The sequence below is a fragment of the Pinus tabuliformis genome, chromosome 5_2 (genome assembly GCF_031772625.1).
Source record: "Pinus tabuliformis cultivar Carrire ecotype Pingquan chromosome 5_2, CPIR1, whole genome shotgun sequence".
Classification (NCBI taxonomy): Eukaryota; Viridiplantae; Streptophyta; class Pinopsida; order Pinales; family Pinaceae; genus Pinus; species Pinus tabuliformis.
The window spans coordinates 1,112,241,691-1,112,252,863 of NC_142306.1; positions in this window are offsets into that span (position 1 = coordinate 1,112,241,691).

Here is an 11,173-nt window from a genome sequence, read left to right on the forward strand (position 1 = left end):
AACAGAGGTCTTCCTATCTTACTGAACAGCGCAGGAAGACTACTTTCCCATGAACATTATGCCAAAAGGGTCAACACATTTGCTACAAATCAGATTACAGAAAGGCCCAGTACTTTAGAAGAATCAGGGCCAGCATCAGGGCAGAGTCTCTACAACAGGGTTGAGAACCTATTTTTTATCATGAATGAAATCCAACATTTGTTTGAAGTGCCTCCAAATTTCTACAAATACACAGAGGCAGATGAGACTCTAGAGGCAATCCTGAGACATCAATTGCCCACACAGGAATTCTGGACCAAAATGATACAATTAATACTGTAAACCAGAGCCTTTATTCAAGTTTTTTCATTTAAATATATAAGTTATCATACACAGGAAAATTTTGATAAAATTAGCATGCATGGAGAAGAATGGGCTGAGCCAACTCAGCAAAACTATTCGGCCACTAAAGCAGCACTGACAGTCACAGGTGACAGGGCCGAAAAGATATAGGAGAACAGAGCCACAAAGACACGTCATCCAGCATTTATAACAGAACATTCAACCGACTCAACGGCCTCCAAAGGTCAAAAAATCTTTTGACAGAATTGAAGAGCATTTATGTTGTATTCAAAGCTGTAATAACTTCTTATCTGTTGTTCTGTACAAGTTGGTGAACATATTTATTTCTCAGATGACTCAACGCTTCAGATATTTTGTATCACCATTTTGTATATATTCCCCCTCACATAAGTTTGTAGGGGTTGTTGTTGATTTCTCTTCTAGAGTTTCTTATGCTGTAAATTTCCAGAGTATTAATACAAAAGTGATGGAATTTCCAAAGCTCTGTGTTATCTGAGGCATTCTGGTGTTTTGCTGAAAGTTACAGGATTCCTGCGTACTTCATGGCACAATAAGTTCTCCTTAAAAACTCTTCGTTATGTGTTTTGTTATCTTTTCATAGCTCATTCATGTTCCTGTGTTTCATAGTTAATGGCAAAGAAAAAGAATAGTTCCAGGATTTATTCACAGAATACCCTGAGCTCAATCTATGTTGTTATAAATGTTTTTCTTCAGTTATAGTCATAAGGTGTAATTCTTAACTGCTGCACCTCCAAACTATATCTTTCACAGTGATTGTTGTTTCAGGAATTCAAGTTTGCTCCTTTGCAACATATCTCTTTCCTACACCCTCAGCTTAGTGGAAAATTCTTAATTGCTTTTCACTGGTTAATCACAGTTCATAATCACAATTTAAATTTTGTTTCATGATGTATTTGAATGGCCCTGCAGTTTCAGCAACTCAACTCAACTTAATATCTCAGACAACCTGTAGCCACAGACTCCATTGCCCAATGGACTAGAACTATCTGAAGATTTCCACCTTAGCTACAGAAGACATCCCTCAACCAAAACATACAACCAAACCCTGAATTCATAACTAGCCTAAAATCTTCACAAAAAAGAGACAAACCTTAAAGAGAGAGCCCTCTCTGATTACAGTTTGGCTAGAAGCTGTAACCCAAAGATTGGTTAGTGGTTACCCCGGCCGTATTCCCTTGGGAGTCAAAGGGAACAACCTGGGTGTTAACATAGCTAACCTTATTGCCTTTCATCAATGTTTCCTAAGTAGGTGGGAAACCAAAAAGAGTCCTCTTCAGATCCTGAATGAATACAAAAACCTTAAGAGAGGACCTAATGAAACTATAGAAAAATATTGTGACAGGTTTAATAAGGTTTACAATGCAATTATGACTGCCATTAAACCTCCCCCAAGCTTGGCCCTAATACATTACCCCAAAGGATTTGATGTTGATATGGCATATCAGCTAAGAGAAAGAGATCCCATTACCTTAGAGGAACTGAAATCTAATGCCCTTAAAGTCGAGGCTAATTTATTAGCCAAAAAAGCAAAATTAAAAGTTGAAAGAAGGGTTACTATCAAAGAAGAACCTTCATCTTCTTCTACCACTGATTATAAAATAGATAGTCTACTTAGAACTATGGAGAAAATGATGGATAGAATAAGCATAATTGATAGGGATCCTCCTAGAGAAAACCAAACTGGTCAAATCAAAAATCCAAATTTTAGAAGAGTAGTAGGTAAGACATCCTTGCCAAGAGAACTATACATATGAGGAGGCAGAGATAGCTGATGACATGAATGATACTCAAATCAATTTAATGGGAGTAAATGACAATGATTCTACTTTTCTTACTGAAGAAGAACAAGACCTTTTTCTACTATCCCAGGATGAAATAGACCCAGCAAAATCAGAAGAGTATAAGAAAGGTTTTGAAAACGAAATTATGGAAGTCCATAAGCAATACAATATGAGGAGTAGGAAAACACCTAATATTCCAATTAAAAAACCAGCTGATACACCTGTTAAGAAAAACATTGATATTCTTACTAGAAAGAATACTAAGGTTCCAATCCAAAAATGACCTAACACTGTTGTCAAATCAACTCAAACAAATGATCCCTCCACTAGCAAAAAAAGATACATATCCCAAAAGGATTTGGCTGATAAACAAGAGCCTATCAATTTAAAAAAAACTTAAACATCAGTATAGAACATGAATTGGCAAATCTTAAAATACCGATTCCTTTAACAGAACTCATGAACAAAATGGCATACAAATCACAAGCAATGAAAGCTTTAAGCATACAAGAAAATATTGATACATTCAATGTATTAGATGATCAACCAGAAATATTTTTTAGCCCGGAAGTCGATGGTAAACTCCAAGATGGAGACGTAACACCCTTTTACATTAGCTTAAACATTCATGATAAAATCTTACACAACGCTATGCTTGACTCAGGGGCCTCTCACAATCTCATGCCTAAGGTAATCATGGAAAAATTGGGATTAGATATCACTAGAAGATACAAAGATCTGTATTCATTTGATTCTAGTTAAGTAAAGTGCCTTGGACTTATTAAGGATTTATGTGTCAACATAGTGCAAATACCAGCCAAAAGTGTGGTAATGGACATAGTTGCTAACATACCTCCTAAATATGGCATGTTTCTTTCTTGTTCATGGGGAGCTAAACTCCAGGGAACCCTCCAAATGGATATGACCTATGCTACAATTATAGTATTTGGTCAGAATAGGAGACTATATAGGGAAAAACTCATGAAATTCATGGTCACAACTTAGGAGAGACCTCATAATTATCCCTTATATTCATTCCATTCGGACCTTGATTCTTTTATTTTGTATAATGATGAGAATACATAGGAACAAGTTCCTAATCAAAACACTGAGTTATGTCACACTGAGGAATGCCCAACATTAATCAGTGAACAGAACAACTCATATTAAACTTTATGGAATTTAAGTTTTGATGGAGCTGTTAGTAAAGAAGGATCAAGGGTAGGCATATGGGTTTCAAATTCAAAAACTAATCACTCAGAAGGTCATTCCTATAAATTGAATTTCCAATGTTCTAATAACGTAGAAGAGTACAAAGCCTTAATCTTAGGGTTACAACTTTTAAAGAAGTTGGGTGCTAAACGAATTGAAATTCATGGAGATTCTAAATTGGTAATAAAACAAATTAAAGGGGAATATTCTGCTAAACATCCAAGGATGAGAGCCTATAGGAATGTTGTTTTGGATTTTCTAGAATCTTTTATTGAATATAGTATGTATGTGGTTTCTAGAGATCAAAACATCTTGCCTTATGGTCTTGCTACTTTGGCTAGTACCTATAATTTTCCATTTCATCCTACTCGTCAATATACTGTTGAAGTAAAGAACAAACCTATTGTACCAGATAACATTAGATGCTAGCAGGTTTTTGGAAATGATTCCCAAATTGAAATTTTTTTCAGTCTAAAGATGAGTTTGAAGATGCTAATATAGATATAGAAGTTGACTTAGAATATATTGTACATAATGGTGTGAATAAATTATATTTGAAAGAAATTGATCAAGAAAAACCAGAAATAGAAATTTTACAGTTGAAAGACAATGTTTGGCCTAGAGAATTAGCTCCCTTAGAAGATGTGTTTGACTTTAATGATGTAGCTAAGAAGCCTAAAATTGAACCAATCCGAGCTGTAGTTGAGGAATGTAACATTGGAACTGAAAAAGAACCTAAGATAATCAAATTGTCCAAATATATACCCCCAGCAAAAAAGCTAAAGTACATGGACTTGTTCAAATACTTCATAGGTGTCTTTGCGTGGAGTTATGAGGATTTGAAATCCTATGACACCAACATTATACAACATAAGATTCCCTTAAAACAAGACCATAAACCTTTTAAATAGAAATTAAGGAGAATCAACCTAATGCTTATGCCTTTAATTGAAAAGGAGGTCAAAAGAATGTATGATGCCAAGATCATAGTGCCATTAAGATATTCTAAATGGGTGTCTAATTTAGTTCCAACTAGGAAAAAGACTAGAGAAATCAGACTCTGTATTGATTTTAGAAATCTAAATAAAGCCTCTTTGAAAGATAATTACCCTTTGCCCAAGATGGACCACATTCTACAGAAGGTGGTTGGATCCAGTAGAATTTCACTTTTAGATGGCTTTTCTGGTTATAATCAAGTCCTAGTACACCCTGAAGACCAAGAAAAGACAACATTTACTACACCCTGGGGAACTTTCATGTATATGAAGATGCCTTTTGGTCTAATGAATGTTTGTTCCACTTTCCAGAGAACAATGGAATTTACCTTTGCAAATGAAATGGGTCATTTTACAGTCATATATCTTGATGAAATCACTATTTTTTCGAAAACGGATGAGGAATAATTACTTCACCTAAGGAGAGTCTTTGAAAAATGTAGGAGATTTGGTATTTCCCTCAACCCAAAGAAACATTGTTTAGTTTACAAGAAGGAAAACTGTTGGGACATATCATTTCAAGGGAAGGAATAAAAATAGATCCTAGTATAATTGAAGCTATATTAACAATTAATCCCCCTAGAAATGTAAAGGAAGTTCAGTCTTTCATTGGCCAGATCAATTTTCTGAGGAGATTCATTCCTAATATAGCAAAGATTTTAAATAATATAACAAACATGTTGAGAAAAGATACTGAGGTAAAGTGGAACATTGAATCTAAATAATCATTTAACAAGGTAAAACAGGATTTAACTCGGGCTCTTGTGTTGATTAGTCCAAATTTTACAAAAGATTTTCTCATTTTCTCATTTGCTTCTGAGCATACTATTGTTGCAGTTCTCTTACAGAAAAATAATGAAGGACATGAACAGCCAATTTCTTTCTTTAGTAAAGCCTTAAGAGATGTTGCATTAAAGTATGATATTATGGAAAAACATAATTTTTCCCTTGTAAAAGAAATAAAATATTTTAGAGTGTATATCCTCCATTCACATATAATTGCCTTTGTTCCAAATGCAGTGGTAAAAGATATACTAACCCAAAATGATCCTGATGGGAAAAGGGGTAAATGGATTGCCATTATCTTAGAATATGACATTGAAATCAAACCTACCAAACTCATTAAAGGTTAGGGGTTAGCAAAATTAATGGTTGAATCTAATTTACATGCTTTGGATATAAATTTTCTAGCAATATTCAATGAACCAGAAGAGCAGGTGACTCCACAGGTAGTAGAATCTTTTGCTACCTCTCCCTGGTATGTAGACATTATTTTTGTTCTACATCATTTACAAGATCCTCCTGGTCTGACTAAAACAAAAGCTAGATTTATTAAACTCAAAGCTATGAAATTTTGTATTTTGGATAAAAATTTACACTGAAAAGATGTTAATGGAGTTTTACTAAATTGTTTGTTGAAAGATGAAGCAGATAAAGTGATGCAGGAATTTCATGAATGAGACTGTGGTGGACACCTCTACTCAAAAACTACTACCAACAAGATCCTAAGAGCAGGTTTTTATTGGCCAACCTTATTTTCTGAGGTCTAAAAGAAAATCACCTCATGCCACAAATACCAGATATTTGAAGGCAAAAGGAAATTATTGCCTTTACCCTTAAAGCCCATATCCTCTAAAACTCCTTTCCAACAATGGGACCTTGACTTTATAGGAGAAATTCACCATTCCTCTTATGCCCAACATAAGTGGATTCTTACAACCATTGATTACTTTATAAAATGGATAGAAGCCATGCCTACTAGACAAGCCTCTGATGCAGTAATCATTAAATTCCTAGAGAACAATATCCTTTCAAGATTTGGATGCCCTAAGAAAATCATTACAGATAATGTTATAGCATTCATATCAAAGAGGATGGTGGATTTTTGGAACAAATATCATATAACTTTGGGACATTCTACAGCCTATTACCCTTAGGGAAACGGACTAGCAGAATCTTCCAACAAAAGTTTGGTTAATATTATTAAAACGTTGTTGCAGGATAACAAGAAAGCATGGCACAATAAGCTCATAAATGCATTATGGGCAGACAGACTTACTACCAAAAATTCAATTGGAATGTCTCTATACCATCTATTCTATGGAATAGATGTTGTTTTTCCAACTTCGTTGGGAATTCCTGTTTTGAAAATGCTTCAAGAATTGGAGGTTGAACCAAATGATCTACAAAGAATAATAAATCAAACAATTCATTTGCAGCAGTCAAGAGAGGAAGTTCACAACAGAACTCAGTTGATCCAGGAAAGTATAAAGAATATTTATGACAGAAGAACTAAGGCTGATGATTTTTAGATAGGCAATCATGTTCTGAAATGGGATTCCAGAAGAGAAGAGAAAGGCAAGCATGGTAAGTTTGATAATTTATGGATGGGACCTTACATAATCCATGCTTATAGGGGTAATAGTGCATTTTTTTCTGAAGGATATGGATGGAATAGAGCTACCTGGAGGACTTGTCAATGGAAGGATGCTGAAACATTATGTTTTTCAGGAATAAAAGCAATTTTCATCACACCTGTTATAGATATCGTTTTCTTTGTACTGTCACGATTGGGTAGCTTATGTATCAAATTTCAAGCCCGTGGAGAAGGCCCTAATCTTTTAGTCATTTTGCCACCATAACCACAACAACCACAAAAATCAGATGCAATAAAACACTGAAGATAAGGATTCAAGGCTACTAGTCTACTGTTCTTGACACCTCACAAGGAGAGTGCCATCCCCAGCTGGAGCCACTATTAGGGTCCTATAATTTATAGGATCAAATGATGATTGAATTATTTCTTTCAGTATTTCAGATTGTAAATAATATTGCATACTACAAATGATTTCCAAAAAAATAAAAATTAAAAGAGGGTATAAATAGAAAAAATAGAAAAAGAAAAAGAAATGATAAAAGAACCCCACAAAAAATGAATAAATGTGAAAGTGATGCCAGTTGAAGTGCCACTGATAGTCCAATAATTTTGTAGAGAATAAATTCATGAAATTTTGTGCAGCTTGTTTAAAATTCCACAATAACGTTTTGTTTGAAACATACAGTTTAATCATGTTCAAACAAATTTCAATTGATGTCAATCATATTAGAGAGAATAACTTAGCCAAATAGTGTAATCTTGGCTAAGATTACATAGGTAGAGTAGGTGAATAAGTTAATCCAACAATTTAATATGGATTAATGCAGTTGGTAGACTAGTTTAGTTGTTTGAATAGATGTTTGTAGTCCCTTAAGACAGCAAAATAACTCAGGGTTTGCACGTCTAAATGCACCCTAATTGTTTTAAGTTACATTAGTTTAGTAAAACTTAATTTATTAGGTAAATGGTTAAATATGGTCATTTGTCCAAAGTCGGACCTTATTGTAAAAAAGTATCCACCCGAGATATGATGTGGGACTGTTGGCACTAAACATCACACATCTCCCTGTGCCCGATCACGATATCCCCTACTGCCACGGACCCCTTCTTTCTATCACTTCCCGCCTATAGCTCTACGCCTCCCTCCGCCTATCCCTTATCGCCACGTCGATGAATGTTACACTTTTCCATTATGGCTCCCTCCTGTTACCTCCATCCCATCGCTGAGTAAATGCCCTCGAATAGTCATTTATCCAACAGTCTCACTCCAGTTATGAATCTATATAGGCACACTTTTTCCCACGACCATGTCCTTTTCTCATTTTCCTACTGTTACCCTACTCCCGAGCTCTCTACTTTCCCACAGAGGAATTCCCTCCAAGATTTTTCCCATTAAATTCTCAGTGACCCTCTGCAAATCTCATCTGTCATTCTCTGTAATTTCATTCTACTACCACGATGGCCCCCAAAACTTCCACTGTAGTAAACCCCATGCTCGCTCCCCCTGTGGATTTATACCACGTCCACCTAGCTGTTAGAGATTATAAAATCCCTAAAACTCAATGTGAATTCAACCTTTTTGAATTACACTCCTAGTTTCGTGACACTTACCTCGACCAGTCTAACGAGATTAACCTCTAGCAGTCTAGACTATCCCTGTTTATCTTCCCTCAGTCCTACTATTTCCCTGAATTCTTCCTCAAGTGTCATGCCTCTTATCTCTCAAGTAAGAGATCTATCATCTCCCCCAATGGTGAAATCCTTTTCACCATTACCTTTGAAAGTATAAACCAAATGTTGTAGGTCCCCAATAGTGACTCTTTGACTCCCTTGTCCCTTGAGGCTCTTAATAAATCTATCAAAAACTTAGCTTTCCCCTGAGAGCTAGGCTTTTTTAGGTCTTCCTACCAAAATATTCTCATCTCCCCAAGAAAATCCCCCCTTATCCCTCTTCTATTTTCCATCGAATAACTAGATAGATTATCTTTGTCTTGTCATGCCTACTTGGTTACTTTTCAGATGAATGGGTAGATGAGCCTATTCTAGGATTTATATCCACCCTTTCTATAGAAGGACTATTAGTCACATTGACTATGGTCACTTCCTTGCAGGTGATTCATGAAAAATTCCTTCAGTCTTTAACTAAGGGAATGTTCAAATATTCTTCCATTATTTATGGACCTCCATGAGCAAAAAAAAAATACTTTGTAATACGGTTTTAAAGATTTTATAGATCAGTTTGCATATCCACCAACTTGTTTGCTGAGTGTCCAACGGGTTCCAAAAATCAATGAGGATATTCAGAAAGTATTACATCTTAGTGAACAGGTGAAGACAAGAGATTGGTATCTATACTAGTAATTTACAGAGATCAGAGTTTATGGCTTCGAGCTACCACCATATAAGCTGCCCATGTACCTTCCAATGAGGATATTTTCCTTGGAGTACATCAAGAAAATAATCCACTCAGATAACATCCATTTTGTGGCAGCTAAGAAGAAGTCTCAATTCAAAATTAAGACACAAATAAGACCTTTTATATGTAATAGTAAAGAAGCAGTAGAGGAAGCAGACCTCTTGCTGAAACAAATGAAATTCCCTCTTAGCTTTACATGGTCTTATAACCCCTTTGGGGTAATTTCTAAGCTAATATTGGAACAAAAGGAAGCTCCCTATGTGCATACCCAAAGACCATAAATAAAGAAGTACATGAACCAACAAATTGGGTAGAGAAGACATTGCAGTAGGCCAAAGAATAGGTTCTTTCCAGGACTTTCTCAAAGACTCCTATACCCAGATAAAATACCGAGAAGAGGACTCTCCTTCAGCCACAGAAGTCTCAGCGAAAGAATTCAAGATCTATATAAAGAAGATTAAGATAGGCTCTAAGATAGACTTCCCACTATTGGAGGAAACACAGGGTGCCATTGTGCTCTATGGACTTCAAACTTTGACGTTTGAAAGCAATACCAATGATTCTCCATCATCCTCAACTACTAAAGATACTCCAGCTGCAACACCTCATGCACGAGAGACATTCACAAAATAGAGGCAACTGGATATTTTCCAAAGATATAAAGAAATTAAAGCGACGAATGAAGCCCTTCATGACAACATCTCTACTCAATTCAGGACTAAGTCTTCCTCAATCCATCATAGGGTCATTTCAGCCTATGACATAGAGAAAGGGAGAATGCATATGGCATTCTTACAGGTAGAGGTTCCACAACCAAAATCAGCAGCTGACTTCAAGCAAACTACCTTTGAGTTTGAGGCAAAGGATGTTCATCCTTTGGATCAGATGGAGATGCACAAGCAAACAGGAGAAATGATCTACTCAACCTTCACATAGACTGCCCTCACTACTTCCAAACTACAACATTCTTTGAACAATGTTCAGTCATAGCTCAAATTGGAGAAATTTTCCTCTCTTGCTAAAGACAACAGAGTTAAATATTTGGAGTAAATGGTGATCAAAGAAGGTTTTGATCCTGGTAATTCAAAGGCCATGGAAGAAATTATTAAGAAGAAGAATGCTGACATAGCATCCATAAAGAAACAATTGAAGTTGCCTATGACTGAAGATTCCAAAGCAAAGGAGTTAGGAGAGATGGAATTACAAAAGGAAGAAATGTTAAGGATATTGGTGAAGCAGAGTGCACAGATCAAGGAGATGGAATAAGATATGGACAATTTGATCAAAAAGAAGGAGAATATTTCTCAACTAGCAGTGGTTCCTCTTGATGCAATTCCAATTGCATCCCTACTTCAGACAAGTATCCCTACAATAGCTACAATAACAGGAACATCTTCCTCTATAGTACCTCCTTCTTCAACTACAGATGATCCAATTAAGTTGGCTCAATCCTTGGAAAACATGTCTATACAGGGAGAAGAAATAAAGAAATTAAGACAGGATGTGAAAGTCCCACAAGAGGAGCAATAGATATGAGAATTATCTCATGATAGAGATGCAGAAATCCCAAACATTGTCGCAAAGACTGCATCAGATGGAAAAAGACATTGCCATGGGTAATACCTTGGCCCAGGTCAAAGAAAATATTTGGAAATGGATAAATGAAGATATGATAGATATTTTGCCTTCTATACAAATTATATTTGAGCAACAGGAACTCATTGAAAGATCTAATGAAGTCATTGAAGAAGTCAACAAATAGTTAGGTGACAAACCTAGTGAAGCTACTGAGCTCATCAAGTTCCTCAACTCTAAAAACAAGCAGGAATTAGAAGATCTGGAGATTGAAGATAGAACAAAAAATATACTGGAGGTCAAAAAGGTGTTGAGTAATGGATATTTGAGGAGACGGCTTGAAGAAAAGTGTCAGATTATGGACATTGGCGTACATAGATTCTTCAACAACCTGGAAGCCTCCTACAAAAAGGGACTTCCTAATTTATTAGTAATAAATGACAAGCTCAATACA